This window comes from Miscanthus floridulus, chromosome 10 (genome assembly GCF_019320115.1).
Source record: "Miscanthus floridulus cultivar M001 chromosome 10, ASM1932011v1, whole genome shotgun sequence".
NCBI lineage: Eukaryota > Viridiplantae > Streptophyta > Magnoliopsida > Poales > Poaceae > Miscanthus > Miscanthus floridulus.
The window spans coordinates 137,485,196-137,501,956 of NC_089589.1; the positions used below are offsets into that span (position 1 = coordinate 137,485,196).

The 16,761-nt window shown below is 43.0% G+C and overlaps 1 long non-coding RNA gene and 1 pseudogene across 1 annotated transcript; both read left to right on the forward strand.

Annotated features, from left to right (window-relative positions):
• Positions 1-1,472: 1,472 nt before the first annotated feature.
• Positions 1,473-15,043, forward strand: LOC136489767 (uncharacterized; annotated as a pseudogene).
• On the forward strand, positions 9,942-12,812 carry LOC136485819 (uncharacterized). Its single transcript, XR_010766563.1, has 4 exons — positions 9,942-10,455; positions 10,582-10,750; positions 11,574-11,639; positions 12,641-12,812. It is a non-coding gene; the product is annotated as an uncharacterized lncRNA (long non-coding RNA).
• Positions 15,044-16,761: the final 1,718 nt, after the last annotated feature.

Here is a 16,761-nt window from a genome sequence, read left to right on the forward strand (position 1 = left end):
GATAATATGTGCAGAACTCAATGACCTCCTCCGTTGACAATCCTTCAACCATGCCCCCTTCTGGCCTGAATCTGTTCCTAACATACCTCCTAAAAACTTTCATCAATCTTTCAAAAGGGAACATCTGATGCAAGTACATTGGGCCAAGGGCTCTAATTTGGTCAACAAGATGAATGAGTAGCTGCAATGAGATATCAAAGTAAGTCGGCGGGAAATGCATCTCAAGCCTAATGAGAGTTTTGGCTATGTCCCGCTGCAGCTGCTCTAGCGTGGACACATTAATGACCTTTTTCAGATCACGTTGAAGAATGAGCAAAGCTTTATGATTGGGGCGTAGACCTTTGGGCGAAGGATACCACACAGGGCAATAGGGAGAAGCTGAGTCATAATGACATGATAGTCATGGGCCTTCATAGGGCCATAGTTGAACTTGAGTTCTCTCATGTTCACTAGCCTCTTCGGGTTCGCACAGTAGCCCATCGGGACTTTGAGTCCATTGAAGAAAGACATAAGCGCACGCTTTTCTTCCTTCTTCAATGTCCATGACGCACCCGGAAGTTCGAACTTGTTGTAACATGGCCACCGCGAGTGGCGGAGACCTACGCAGTCAGCAGGTTACGAGGGCATCTCCGACCTGTTACCAAAACAGAGGTTGTGCTCCCACACTTCCAAACCCGGGAAAGAGAACGGTTTGTTTGATTGAGCTTGCAGGTTGCGGGCGACGGCCCTGACGCGGTCTTTGCCCAGCCGGCTCGCAGGCGTCTCCGACCGATGGGGCGGAGGCCGCTCCGCCAGGAGACTAATTAAATGCCAACATTGTTTGGGTATGTGCAGGTAACCAGATGAGGGCGCTCATGGACTGCGCGGGTGCTCCAGCATGGTCTCCGCCCGTCGAGGTGAAGACCCAAGCAGGAGATCGACGATCCTAGGATGCCGGAGGCCTACGGCTTTGGCACTCCCAGAGGCGGAGGCCCAAAGGCTCGTCGCCGGATCCTGAGGCCGAACAGAGCGGAGACCCATGGCGGAGGCCCTAAAGCCCATCGCCAAGTCCTGAGGCCCGTTGGTCCGGTTGATCATGCAGGCCCAGTACCAAATGGCGGCATGGCAAGATTACCCCCGAGATGGAAGATGAGTAGAGGAATATCCCAAGAATGTACTGTAGCAGTTGAGGGATACTGCTGTAAACTCTGTGAATATGGTAGTTGAGCCCTATAAATAGGGGACACTTGTAATAGTAAAGGGGTTGGTTGGTGGACGAATTAATGAAACCATAGCTTTCCGTGCCATCTCTTTACTCGCCCATCTATCGTGCCTGTTTCCCGTGCCTCCGCCGGGGGGTGCAGTGTTGTAGGCGGAGGCCTCTACCTCTTCCACATTGTCTGAGAGGCAGAGGCCTCTACCTCCTCCACTCTGTCTGAGATCGCCAGTTTCAACATTGGCGCCCAGCGTGCTTTGGCCAAGGCAAACCAACGATGGCAGGGAAAAGAAAAACCACCACCAGAGCAGCAGCGACCACGGGTCAGCGAGGAAGGCGTAGGCGCAACACTCGTAGCACCTACACAACCTCGCCAGTGGAGGATGAAACCAGAGCAGATGCCCAGGGTCAGCCACCGGAACCCCAAGACCCAGAGATTCAAGATTCGGAGGCCCAACCAAACTCAGGCACAACACCCGAGCAAGAACTGCAATAGCTGCAAGCACAGTTGCAAAGAGTGCAACAAGAGAGGGACAGAATGGCAGTAGCATTCGTAGCAAATCAGCAAGCTATTCAAGCGTCAACACAAGCAGCAGAAATAAGGCAGTAGTTGGCAGTCCTACATGCTGAGATGCTAAGTATGCAGCATGCAGCACCAGCGTTAACCTCCACAATTCTAGCCTCCGCAACAACACCAACTGCAACCATGCCACAAGGACCTACCCCAGTGATCAAGCTAGCCCACAATGCCATCTCAGGTGATGCGGAGGCCTATCAATCCCAAGTCCCCACTCTCTGAAGGCATACAACAGTCGCCATGGCCAACAGCGTACAAGCCAATCACACTACCAAAGTTCAACGGAAAGACAGACCCCCATCAGTTCATTATGAGTTACGAGGCAGCAGTAGCCTCCGCCGGCGGAGACGATGCCATCCTGGCAAAGTCATTTGTTATTGCTGCCGAAGGTGACGCGTTGGCTTGGTATTCCATGTTCAAACCCAGCACAGTCTATTCCTGGGAAAATCTCTGGGACAAGATATTGGCAAACTTCAAGGGGCTAGCAGCACAGTCGCTGACATCCACAGATCTGTTCCAATGCAGACAAATGCAGGGAGAGACACTACATGACTACTTTCGAAAATTCGTGCAACTAAAGGCGAAGGCACCAGACGTCCCAGAAGAGATCGCCATTGAAGCAGCGATCAAAGGGCTCCAAATCGGGCCGTTCGCAGCACACCTAGCAAGAAAGAAACCAACTTCCATACAGCAGTTGTACGATGAGTTCGAGAAGTACTGCAGATCAGACAACGACCTCTGGAAAAGGCTAGAGGAGCAGGGTCAAAACAGACAGCAAAACAATAGCAAAAACTTATAGAAGAGCTATGCGAACCAGAACGCATCAAATCAGAAACCAGGCCAGGGGCAGGTGCTCAGCATCGAGGGTCAACCTCACCCCAAACAAGGGCAACTACCAGGGCCAGCAGGGCCGAAGACCCAGACCAGGAACCAAGGTAGGCAAGGCTACCAAGGCAAAAACTGGAACAGAAACCAAAGCCAGAAACAACGCAGGCCATATTGTGTTTTTCACGGCGAAAACGCAGGGCACGGCACCAAAGATTATCCGGAGACAAAAGAAACACAGGAAAGGATGAAGAACAAACACACTACCCAACCTCCGACATAGCAGAGCGCAAGAGAGGTCAACACCACCTACACAACTAGCCACCAGCAGTACTGCCCAATGTACCCAGCGCTAAACGCAACCCAAATACATCCCTCCACACTGGCCTCTGCCTATTACCCAAACTTCCTACCAGCATGGCGGTCGCCACCTTTGCAGCAGCCACCGGCGGGCAACTACAGGTCGGAGGCAAGCCTGACCTACATAAACCCAAAAACTCCCCATATAACCTACCTCGAAACAAACCCACCGGAACAAAACCAAATAAGGTTCGAGCCTCCGCCGCAACAGCACCACATGTAGCAACTGCCTCTGCCACCACCTCACAACCAACCCCAACACCAAAAAACGAGCCAAACCCAGAAAACCAAGTCAACCCTCATGGAGCACTGCCAACAATAGGCATGATATTGCCAATCGCCGGAGGATCATCAATGGAGTTTCAAACCAAAAAGCAGAAAAAGGATCACCTCCGCCTGGTAAACAATGTAGCAGTCCAAGGCCCGGCGAAGCACACAAATTGGTCCAGAGTCCCAATCACCTTCACAGAAGAAGACCTCCAGCTAGAGAGCTACCCTCACGCAGACGCAATGGTGATCAAGACCAACATAGCAGCATGGGAGATAAGCAGAGTACTGATCGACACTAGCAGTTCAGCAGATATCATCTTCGCAAATACCTTCGACCAAATGAAGCTCAGCAGAAATCAACTACAGCCCTCCGAATCCCCTTTAATAGGATTCGGAGGCAAGCAGATACAAGCATTAGGAAAAATCTCACTCCCAGTGTCGTTTGGAACCCAAGCAAATGCAAGAACCGAGTACATAACCTTCGACGTCGTTGATCTGTATTACCCATACAATGCCATCTTGGGCAGAGGATTCACAACCAAATTCAACGCAGCCCTACATATGGCCTACCTATGCATGAAAATACCAGCACTCCATGGTATTATCACAGTCCGAGGCAGCCAAAAAGAAGCAAGAAACATAGAAAAAGCTATCTACAGAGCCCAAAGAAACATCAATGCAGTCGAGTCGGCAATCAAAGAACTAGAGCCTCCGGATATGCCCAGAGGAAAAACAGATATGGCAGGTCAAGAAGAGACAAAGCTGATCCCTCTAGAAAAGGAGTTACCAGACAGAAAAGTAACAATCAGCTCACAATTGAGCAAGGTAGAGGAGGAAGAGCTCATCGAAACTCTAGTAAAAAACAAGGACATCTTTGCCTGGTTAGCCTCCGACCTCCAGGGAGTCAGCAGGGACATCATACAGCATAAACTGGATATCAATGAAAACATGAGACCAAGAAAGCAGAAACAGAGAAAAATGTCGAAGGACAGAATCCTGGCAGCAAAGGCGGAGGTGCAAAGATTGCTAGATGCAAAAGTGATCAGGGAAGTCAAGTATTCAGAATGGCTTGCAAACATAGTACTAGTACCAAAGAAGAATGGCAAAATGAGAATGTGCATAGATTTCACAGATCTAAATAAAGCTTGCAAAAAAGACCCTTTCCCATTGCCAAGAATAGATGCCTCTGTCGACAAGGCAGCCAGATGCCAGAGGTTCTCTCTCCTTGACTGTTTCTCTAGGTATCACCAAATCTAGATGAAAAAAGAAGACGAAGACAAGACAAGTTTCACCACTCCATTCGGGACATATAGCTACACCAGAATGCCAGAGGGCCTCAAAAATGCCGGAGCAACCTTTGCCAGAATGACAAAGGAAGTTTTGGGCTCACAACTAGATAGAAACATCATAGCCTACATCGATGACATAGTGGTCATGAGCAAGAACAAGAATGATCATGTCTCTGACTTATAGGAGACCTTCGCCAACCTCAAGACAGCTGGCCTCCGCCTCAACCCAGAAAAATGTATATTTGGAGTCACAAAAGGGAAGATGCTCGGTTATATCATAAGCAGCGAAGGCATCAAAGCGAACCCAAACAAAACTAGAGCAATAATGACAATGGCAGAGCCCAAAAACAAGAAAGAAGTGCAAAAGCTGACGGGAAGAATAGCAGTGCTCAACAGATTCATCTCAAAATCAGCAGAACGCAGCCTACCCTTCTTCCAAGCCCTGAGGGGCGGAGGCAACTTCGAATGGGGGTCCAAGCAGTCGGAGGCATTTCATAACTTGAAAGAGTATCTGGCAAACTCACTGATGGTCTCCGTCCCAGAATCAGACATCCACCTATTGTTGTATGTGGCGGCCTCCGACCATGCAGTCAGCGCAGTCTTAGTTCACGAGCTGGAAAAAGAATCAGGCAAAACTCAAAAACCATTTTATTTCATCTCAGAAGCACTGTCCGGAGCCAAGCTAAACTACACAGAGGTAGAGAAAGTTGCCTACGCAGTGCTGATGGCATCAAGAAAACTAAAGCATTATTTCCAAGCCCACGAAATCTCAGTTCCAACATCGCTGCCACTGCAAGACTTGCTTAGAAACAAAGAAGCCTCCGGCAGAATAGGCAAATGGGCTACAGAGCTATCACAGTTTGGTATCTCGTATGTCCCCAGAACAGCAATCAAATCACAAGCATTAGCCGATTTTGTAGCAGATTGGACACCTCCGACAGAGCCCAAAGTACAACCAACAACTCAAGGCTAGATAGCATTCACGGATGGAGCCTGGGGCCAAGCCGGAGCTGGAGCCTTCGCCATCCCACTACAAGAAACTTGTTAATCCGTGACGGATTCTCAGTGACGAATTTACAAACCGTCAGTAACAGACACAATCCGTGACGATATTCTTTTTTCATCATGAATGTGCACCAATGGATATTCCCGGCCCGCTAACTTATGACGATTTTATCCGGATCGTCACAGCATATGATTTTAAATTTATCATACTCTAGTTAGCCCAAAACAATAGGCCCGCTATCAATATGTAGTGTAAAGAAAAAAATAAAAAATGTGATTGCAAAAAGAACAAACATAAAAAAATGATTTGTTAAGTTATTTGAACTACATAATTTTGTTACTTTGTTGCATGTATATGGTGCATATGGCAAAACTAAAAATATTCTGCATATATATGGTGCGGATGGAAAAAAAATTGCTTCACGTTGGAATTGAAGCCTACAACTACAACAAAACTAGCAACATGTATAAATGACCTCAGATCAAAAATCTCTGAATACCAAGTTTGATCATCTTAGCAAGATCTACAATTGTTACATAGCTCATTTTCCCATTTGAAAAAGTTTTATCAAACACTAGTCACAAATTCTTGAATCTCATATAGACTTTCTAAAACTATGTCACACACTTGTGAAATTTGAACTACATTTTGTTTAAACTTTCTCAAATGAAAAAATGTCCTATATAAGGATTGTAGATCTTGATGAGCTGAACAAACTTGGTATTCAAAACTTTTCAATTTGAGACAATCTAGGGTTCCGAAAACTAGTTTATAGGCGTCAAAATTTAAAAATCACAAATTTGAACCGTCCAAACTTTCTCAAATGGAAAGTTGACCAAACCAACAATTATAGATCCTGATGATTTGAACAAACTTGGTATTCAAAACTTTTCAATTTGAAGTCATTTAGAGTTCATAATACTAGAGTCAAAGTGTTATTTTTTCATTTGACCAAATTTGACTTGGTCAAACTTGCTCAAATGAGACACTAAATTACCTCAACTGAAAAATCTCTGAATACCAAGTTTGATCATCTCAGCAAGATCTACAATTGTTACATAGCTCATTTTCCCATTTGAGAAAGTTTTATCAAACACTAGACACAAATTCTTGAATCTCATATAGACTTTCTAAAACTATGTCACACACTTGTGAAATTTGAACTACATTTTGTTTAAACTTTTTCAAATGAAAAAATGTCCTATATAAGGATTGTAGATCTTGATGATCTGAACAAACTTGGTATTCAAAACTTTTCAATTTGAGACAATCTAGGGTTTCGAAAACTAGTTTATAGGTGTCAAAATTTAAAAATCACAAATTTGAACCATCCAAACTTTCTCAAATGGAAAGTTGACCAAACCAACAATTGTAGATCTTGATGAGTTTAACAAACTTGGTATTCAAAACTTTTTAATTTGAAGTCATTTAGAGTTCGTAATACTAGAGTCAAAGTATTGTTTTTTCATTTGACCAAATTTGACTTGGTCAAACTTGCTCAAATGAGACACTAAATTACCTCAGATGAAAAAACTTTGAATACCAAGTTTGATCATCTCAGCAAGATCTACAATTGTTACATAGCCTATTTTCTCATTTGAGAAAGTTTTATCAAACACTAGTCACAAATTCTTGAATCTTATATAGACTTTCTAAAACTATGTCACATACTTATGAAATTTGAACTACATTTTGTTCAAACTTTCTCAAATATAAAAATGTCCTATATAAGGATTGTAGATCTTGATGAGATGAACAAACTTGGTATTCAAAACTTTTCAATTTGAGACAATCTAGGGTTCCGAAAACTAGTTTATAGGCGTCAAAATTTAAAAATCACAAATTTGAACCGTCCAAACTTTCTCAAATGGAAAGTTGACTACACCAACAATTGTACATCCTGATGATTTGAACAAACTTGGTATTCAAAACTTTTCAATTTGAAGTCATTGAGAGTTCATAATACTAGAGTCAAAGTGTTGTTTTTTCATTTGACCAAATTTGACTTGGTCAAACTTGCTCAAATGAGACACTAAATGGCCTCAAATGAAAAATCTCTGAATACCAAGTTTGATCATCTCAGCAAGATCTATAATTGTTACATAGCTCATTTTCCCATTTGAGAAAGTTTTATCAAACACTAGACACAAATTCTTGAATCTCATATAGACTTTCTAAAACTATGTCACACACTTGTGAAATTTGAACTACATTTTGTTCAAACTTTCTCAAATGAAAAAATGTCCTATATAAGGATTGTAGATCTTGATGAGATGAACAAACTTGGTATTCAAAACTTTTCAATTTGAGACAATTTAGGGTTCCGAAAACTAGTTTATAAGCGTCAAAATTTAAAAATCACAAATTTGAACCATCCAAACTTTCTCAAATGGAAAGTTGACCAAACCAACAATTGTAGATCTTAATGAGTTTAACAAACTTGGTATTCAAAACTTTTCAATTTGAAGTCATTTAGAGTTCGTAATACTAGAGTCAAAGTGTTGTTTTTTCATTTGACCAAATTTGACTTGGTCAAACTTACTCAAATGAGACACTAAATGACCTCAGATGAAAAAACTTTGAATACCAAGTTTGATCATCTCAGCAAGATCTACAATTGTTACATAGCTCATTTTCCCATTTGAGAAAGTTTTATCAAACACTAGACACAAATTCTTGAATCTCATATAGACTTTCTAAAACTATGTCACACACTTGTGAAATTTGAACTACATTTTGTTCAAACTTTCTCAAATGAAAAAATGTCCTATATAAGGATTGTAGACCTTGATGAGCTGAACAAACTTGGTATTCAAAACTTTTCAATTTGAGACAATTTAGGGTTCCGAAAACTAGTTTATAAGCGTCAAAATTTAAAAATCACAAATTTGAACCATCCAAACTTTCTCAAATGGAAAGTTGACCAAACCAACAATTGTAGATCTTGATGAGTTTAACAAACTTGGTATTCAAAACTTTTCAATTTGAAGTCATTTAGAGTTCGTAATACTAGAGTCAAAGTGTTGTTTTTTCATTTGACCAAATTTGACTTGGTCAAACTTACTCAAATGAGACACTAAATGACCTCAGATGAAAAAACTTTGAATACCAAGTTTGATCATCTCAGCAAGATCTACAATTGTTACATAGCCCATTTTCCCATTTGAGAAAGTTTTATCAAACACTAGTCACAAATTCTTCAATCTTATATAGACTTTCTAAAACTATGTCACACACTTGTGAAATTTGAACTACATTTTGTTCAAACTTTCTCAAATGAAAAAATGTCCTATATAAGGATTGTAGATCTTGATGAGATGAACAAACTTGGTATTCAAAACTTTTCAATTTGAGACAATCTAGGGTTCCGAAAACTAGTTTATAGGCGTAAAAATTTAAAAATCACAAATTTGAGCTGTCCAAACTTTCTCAAATGGAAAGTTGACCAAAACAACAATTGTAGATCCTGATGATTTTAACAAACTTGGTATTAAAAACTTTTCAATTTGAAGTCATTTAGAGTTCATAATACTAGAGTCAAAGTGTTGTTTTTTCATTTGACCAAATTTGACTTGGTCAAACTTGCTCAAATGAGACACTAAATGTCCTTAGATGAAAAATATCTGAATACCAAGTTTGATCATCTCAGCAAGATCTACAATTGTTACATAGCTCATTTTCCCATTTGAGAAAGTTTTATCAAACACTAGACACAAATTATTGAATCTCATATAGACTTTCTAAAACTATGTCACACACTTGTGAAATTTGAACTACATTTTGTTCAAACTTTCTCAAATGAAAAAATGTCCTATATAAGGATTGTAGATCTTGATGAGCTGAACAAACTTGGTATTCAAAACTTTTCAATTTGAGACAATCTAGGGTTCCGAAAACTAGTTTATAGGCGTCAAAATTTAAAAATCATAAATTTGAACCATCCAAACTTGGTTTGAGTCGGATGTAGAATTGACCAAAACAAAAGTTTTAGATCTCATTAACATCTACTACTTTGGTTTGAGTCATTTCCTCATACGAGTTTGTTTGAACAACTCAAAAATTTGAATTTCAAATTAGGAGAACTTCAAACAAAATTTTTAGGCAGTAAATGATTTCAAATTAAAAAGTAGTCATCTACGAATTTTTAGAACTCATCGAGATCTACAACTTTTTTTTTTCTTCATTTGAGTTTGTTTGAATCATGCATTGCAAAAGTCATAAGTAACGAATATTAGAAAAACATGCACTGAAATTATTATAGTCTAAACTTGATTTTGGGCTAGAATTCTGTTTCGGGCCGTGATGCCCGTTGGCCCAAATAAGTGCCGGACGATCTCAGTCGTCCAAATTCATCCAACAGTTCAGATTATGCCCACCACAGATAAATAAGGGTCGGTCCACGCTCTCAACCCTAACTCCTAAACACCACCCACACCCGCCGCTCTCACTTCTCTCGTCGATTCCTTGCCTCCTCCCACGACTCTCTTCGACTCCTCCCGGCGTGGCACGGCCGTGGCCCCCCGCCTGCTCGCGCGGCAGCCCAGCGCGGCTCCGCTTGCTCGCGCTGCAGCGTCGGCACGTGCAGAGGCACTGCGGGGTAGCAGCCACAAGCCACGACCGAAACCCAAGCCGCCAGCCGAAGGGGTGGCCGCCCTTGTTCTCCCCTGGCCAGATCGACGACGGGGTGGCCACCCTTGTTCTCCCCCAATCAGATCGACTACAGGATGGCCGTCCGTCTTCTCCCCCGACCAGATCGACTACGGGATCGACCGTCGCCGTGTCGTCTTTAGGCGTGGAGAACGCGGAGGCAGAGTTGTTACGGTCGCATCGTCAGTGGCCAAGGACGACTGCACAAGGAGAGCCTCCACAAGAAGCGCCGCACAACAGGTTCACTGCCTCCTGCGCTGGTACCGTTCCGAACACCAACAGAAAGGTGTGGTGTCCCTTTTTTGACGTTCCCTTCCCTAGTCTGATTGGCCAATTTAAGGGCCCGTTTGGATCAGCTATTGTTTCTATCTATTACATCGTAATCAACTAACAATGTCTTCCTGGAGGACAGGGCTGGCCCTTTGGATGGCAGATCCTCCCCTTTGTCATTGCTTCTACTTAGCTTGGTGAGTTAGGTTCTGCTCATAGTTGCATGCCAGTATGCTTCTAAGCCAGCTAAGTGTATTGGATCTTTAACGTTTGACTACCAGTGCAATAGGATACTTCTCAAATAAGCTAAGGTATGACTGCTACATGTACTGACCTGAAAAAAATGAAGTCCCTCAAGTTCTTGTAAACTGTTACATGTATTGCAAGAATTATTTACTGCTGCTGCTTGTGTGAGTGTACTAGCTGGCATCACTAGGCTAGTTGAGTTTTTTGGATGAATCCTGTCAACTCGTGATAAATTTCTAAAACAAAAAAACTCATGATCTGTTCAGGTTCTGTAGCATAACTATATGGTCCAGTTATTAGGGTTCATTTCATTGTCCTTACTGTATTTAAAATACAATAACTATTTGCAGAATGGTATTTCAGTTTAGGTGTCACAATCAATCCCAAGTTTGTCTGAATTTTAGGATGAGCACGAGCAGTTTTCATCATTTGCAGTGGTCAGTAAAAGGTGGCCACACTTTGCAAGAATTTTCAAATTAGTGCCTGTGTGAGTGTAGAGAAGACTAGGATTGTATTATCTGGATGAATCCATGATCTGTTAATTAATCATGTAGCTTAACTATCTGCAATAGCTCAATTGTTTTAGATAATAACAATTCAGCTCAATTGCCTGATTTGCACCTTTACTGGAGTTGCGTGCTTAACGTGGACTACTGAGTTTATGCGTGATGTAAGCTTGCGTGTTTAACTTGGATTGCACTTGAACTACTGGGATTGTATGCGTGATGCAAGCTGATTCAGTTTTGAATTAGCCATACATCCTGACATGGAAAATGTGACCCTGACCTGATTTATATTTTACCTGCACAGTGCTTAATTTGTGATTGCAAACCGACAAACACACTGTGTATCTAAGCTGATTTTAACTTGACCAAGTTCCAATTGTAGTGGAGCAACAAGAGGTAACAGCGAGTGTAGCCGGAGGCTTGAGCTGTGCTGATTCTTCAGGACTGGGTATGCATACTAAACTATAAGGTGCAGGTGTTGTGCTCACGGTTGTCACAAATATGGCTAGAATATATTTTGATAGTTCCCAACGACTGCAGTTCAGAATTATTTCAGTTAGTAATAATTGAATAGATTATTTTTTACCTGTTGTGTGCATTGCAGTGAACATTTCTCAGAAGCCTGAAGTTAGAACCTCTCTACCCATTTCACTGAACCTGTACTTCTTATTACATAGAACCCATGTTTTAAAGGCAGTTAGGCGTCTAGGCGAGTGCTTGGTACGCCTGGACGCCTAGGCGACGCCTAGGCGACAAGGCGCCACTGTTTGCCACTGTTTCCCAAGGCGAGCTGGGCACGCCTGGACGCCTAGGCGTCGCCTAGGCGACGCCTTTAAAACAGAGCATAGAACCTGTAGTTGCTGTCAACTATTGGCCATAAGTTATTGTGGCCTCTATTTAACAATATTACCTACTGTGGCTATCTTATTGCACAGAAATTAGCATGTTAATTTTCACCCATATAGAGTTACAGTTAGTTTTCACCCATATAAATTAGCTTATAAATTTTCATCTCCAATTTCTCCATTGATTTTACCGCAACCTGAACTGAACTTAGCTGGTCTTATTAAACTGTAAGGTCTAGTTTTTAATATGCCAGATTCTTCTGCTCCAAAAAATAATTTGCAGCTTATGGCCTGTTGTTGCAGCATGAACTCCAATTAGTTTTCTTTCCTTGATTGAGTCCTGAGTCGGCACTAGCCACTAGGTTGATGAAACTGCCAGTTGACATTCTCAATTAACAAGTCATCGCCAATATTTTAATTTAGAAGCAACTGATTTAGGAGATACAAAAAGTTCAAAGTTTGGCACCCGAATTCAGAGTTAAGTTCAAAGTGTTGTATTGAATATAGTTGACATTGTTATCTTGACCATCTGGTTTTCAGCTCTCTCTCCTGTGCCTAATTTTTTTTTTGGCTTTGTGATGCTGTATGCCTTGGCTGGTGGCAGATTTCATCTTTTGAAGTGCTGTTGATGATGAACCTCTACAACTTCGTGGTTGCTGCATTTATTTTGATGTATATCTGGTACTGCTGTATGTTGATGGATGTCTAGTACTGCTAAATGTTGTATCTGATGTTGGATGAAAATTCATGTGATATGATGTTGGATGAAAACATAATATTTTTTATTTGATGTGCTGCTGCAGTTATTTGTTGTATAAGCGGTGTACATGGGTTGTGTATATGGGTCGTATGTGCGAAATTGGGCTGTGTATATGGGCTGTATGCGATTTAGTAGTGGGCTGAGAAGTGCATTAAAAATTGGTGACGAATTTGGGCTAAAAAGTAGCTGAAATCGGCTTGCCAAAATAGCTGAAAAAGAGCTGCGAAAATAGCTAAAATTGGGCCAAAAATTGGCCCATCTTAGATTTTGGCCTGTTCATAAATGGGCTGAGGTAGTGTCCACATCATCATCCATGTAAGTATCCATGATGACGTGGCAATTCATCTGTGACGTTTATTTTTCGTCACAGGAAATGGACTTGGGCTGGGCTAACTAGGCCTCGGGCTCTACCGTGACGATTTAAGATTGTCACCGATTCTGTTAATCCATGATGATTTTCGACAAAACGTCACGGAGGTCAATACATGACGCTCAATCCATGACGATATGTGAAACCATCACAGATGTCGTATAGTGACGGTTTTTTGATGATCCATGACGAAAATTTTTCATCATGGATTAACAGGTTTCTTGTAGTGTCCTAACGGCACCCTCCGGCGTCAGACTGAAATACGCAGCAAACCTAGAGTTCAAATCAACAAACAACATAGCAGAATATGAAGGCCTGATCTTAGCGCTGAGCAAAGCAAAGGCCCTAGGGGCAAAAACATTGACAGTCAAAACAGATTCTCAAGTGGTCACCGGCCAAGTAGAGAAAGAATACACAGCAAGAGAGCCAGAACTCATCAAATACCTATCCATTGTCAGAAATTTGGAGCGGAGATTCGAGGGCTTCACCCTGAAGCACATCCCAAGATCAGAAAATGCAGAGGCAGATGAATTGGCAAAGGCTGCGGCAAACAACCTGCCACTGCCACCAAACACTTTTTACCAGATCTTGAAGTCTCCGGCAACTGCGGAGACATCTAAGGCACTAAAGCCCATACTACACCTGCAAAATGAAGATTGGAGAAAGGCGATAACAGAATCCTAGAAGGCAAAACCACTGAAGAAGATGAAGCAAAAGCAGCAAGAATACAGGCCAGGGCAAGAAATTACACAATCATAGATGGTGTACTGTACAAGAAAGGAGTAGTCCAGCCTCTCCTCAAATGCATATCGCAGAGCGAAGGCATAGAGTTGCTTCAAGAAATACACTCAGGAATTTGCGGGTCGCACATTGGCTCTAGAGCTTTATCAGCAAAGGCAATAAGGCAAGGCTTTTATTGGCCAACACACATACAAGACGCAGAGCAGACAGTCAAAACATGCAAAGCATGCCAAACATTCTCTCTAGGGCAGTCAAAACCATCGTCGGAGACCCAGCTCATACCTCCGACATGGCCGCTACAAAGATGGGGTATGGACCTGGTCGGCCCATTACCACCATCCCAAGGAGGAAACAGATTCGCAGTAGTGGCAGTAGAATATTTTACAAGATGGATAGAGGCAAAGCCGCTGGCGAAGATAACCTCAGAAACTGTCTGAAAATTCTTCTAGCAAAACATCATTTGCAGATTTGGTGTACCGAGGATTTTGATAGTAGACAATGGAAAACAATTCGATTCAGACAACTTCAAAGAATTCTGCAAAAGCATTGGGACAAAACTAGCCTTCGCCTTAGTATACCACCCAGAGTCCAATGGTGCTGTGGAAAGAGCAAACAGAATAGTGTTTTCAGCAATATCAAAAACATTGCTGGGCCTACGCAAAGGAAAATGGGTAGATGAATTACCCAGAGTGATTTGGTCACACAATACATCTATCTCAAGAACAACAGGATTCACACCATTCAAACTGCTTTATGGAGAAGAGGCCATGATGCCGGAAGAAATCAAGCACGAAAGCCTCCGCACAACGAGACAGCTAATGTTGCAAGATGAAGAATATGCAAAAGAAACAATAGAAGCCATAAGACTGGAAGCAGTAGAAAGCATTGCAAAATATCAGTCCCAAACCAAGAAGTGGAGAGACTCTCAGGTGGTAAGGAAAGACATAAAACACGGAGACCTCGTGCTCAGAGGAAAACCCAACGCACAACTTGTTGGTAAACTGCAACTGAAATGGGAAGGCCCATACACAGCAACGGCAGCAGGCCGCCCTGGCTCTTTCTACTTGACCGACAGCGAAGGTGTCACGACAACCCACACCTAGAATATCGACAGCCTCCGCAGATATTACATCTAGGCAGTGTACCAAAGGGCAACCTCCGCAAATAATAAGCGGAGGCTCCTCCGTTCATTTACCTTTCAGTTTTTTTTCTTCAACCAAAAAAATGTAAAAGAGCCTGTACTCTTTTCCTCACAGGGGAACTCCAAGCGGAGGTGAGGTTTTTAACGAGGCAGGCTCAATGTAAAAATCCTCTACAAGTATAAAGAGGTAATCCCCCAAAAGAATGCTTCCAAAGTCCAAAACTGAAAGCGGCCAGCTCTGGCGCCACAATATTCGGTGAACAATAATAAGCACAGGTCCTTTCAAAGCGCCGGCCACAGGCATTGGCAATTTGAAACGACCTCTATGGCCAAACAGGCCTCCGCCCTTGACGAAGACCTGACCAAATTCAGGTATCAAGGCAAAAACAACCTTGGCCAAACAGGCCTCCGACCTTGACAAAGACCTATCCAAATTCAGGCATCAAGGCAAAAATCAACGTGGCCAAACAGGCCTCCGACCTTGACAAAGACCTTACCAAATTCAGGCATCAAGGCAAAAACAACCTTGGCCAAACAGGCCTCCGACCATGACAAAGACCTGTCCAAATTCAGGCATCAAGGCAAAAATCAACGTGGCCAAACAGGCCTCCGACCTCGACAAAGACCTGTCCAAATTCAGGCATCAAGACAAAAATCAACGTGGCCAAACAGGCCTCCGACCTTGACAAAGACCTGTCCAAATTCAGGCATCAAGGCAAAAATCAACTTGGCCAAACAGGCCTCCAACCTTGACGAAGACCTGAACAAATTCAGGCAGCAAGGCAAAAACAACCTCGGCCAAAACAGGCCTCTGAAATTAACAAAAAAATCAACCCAAGCATCAGAGGCAACACCATTATAGCGCTAGAACCAGGAAGAAGGTCTCCGCCATCGAAAACATCAAAACAAGGACAAGGCCTGACAAAACCCTGTCACTTAGGCACTAGGCCTATTTACTTCAAAAGATCTCAAAAGACACGAATAATATAACCAAGATATAGACCTTTAAAGCCAAGATACGTTCCAACAAACAACGTACCAAAAATTTAACAACCAAAACCCGCCACCCCACTATAAAACGGGTTCCCCCAACGCCCTTAAAACCTCAGTCAGCATAAGGCGCAAGGGGGGAAGAAGGCAGAGCACAAACACAAGCCACAGCAACGGCCATGGAGGCAGGGGTCTCCTTAGATATCTAAGTCGGCCGTAGATATTGTACGAAAACTCGTAAAGTCGGAGGCACCAGTAGACGGTCGTAGGCAGTGGGAAAAGAGACAGGAACTACGGCACGGTGATGAACAGCGCAGGCTTACAGAAGAAGGGGGATATCGCACGAAATCTTGTAACATCCCCCTGACGCCGGAGACCTAATCTGCCATCTCCACAAATGAAACATGTCCCACGGGTGTGCAGCGTCGGAGGCCCATACCACTAGACAGCTAAAACACCCAGCTAAAGAAATACCAAAAGTCTCCGCCGTCTGCACAAGCTGCGCTAAACCTCCTATTGGGTCAAACACCGATTTAGCAAGCCCCGCCAGGCGGACTTCAAGTACACCTCCGCCGGTCAAAAAACCACCAATAGTTCTACCCTGGCCATCAAGCAAGCACAGAGAAGGAAAGAACATGGGGTGGAGGTCCTGGCCACCACCTCTGTATCGCGCACGTTCGCCCAAGCAAAGGCCCACGGTGTGCAAGCTCGGGACTAGACGAG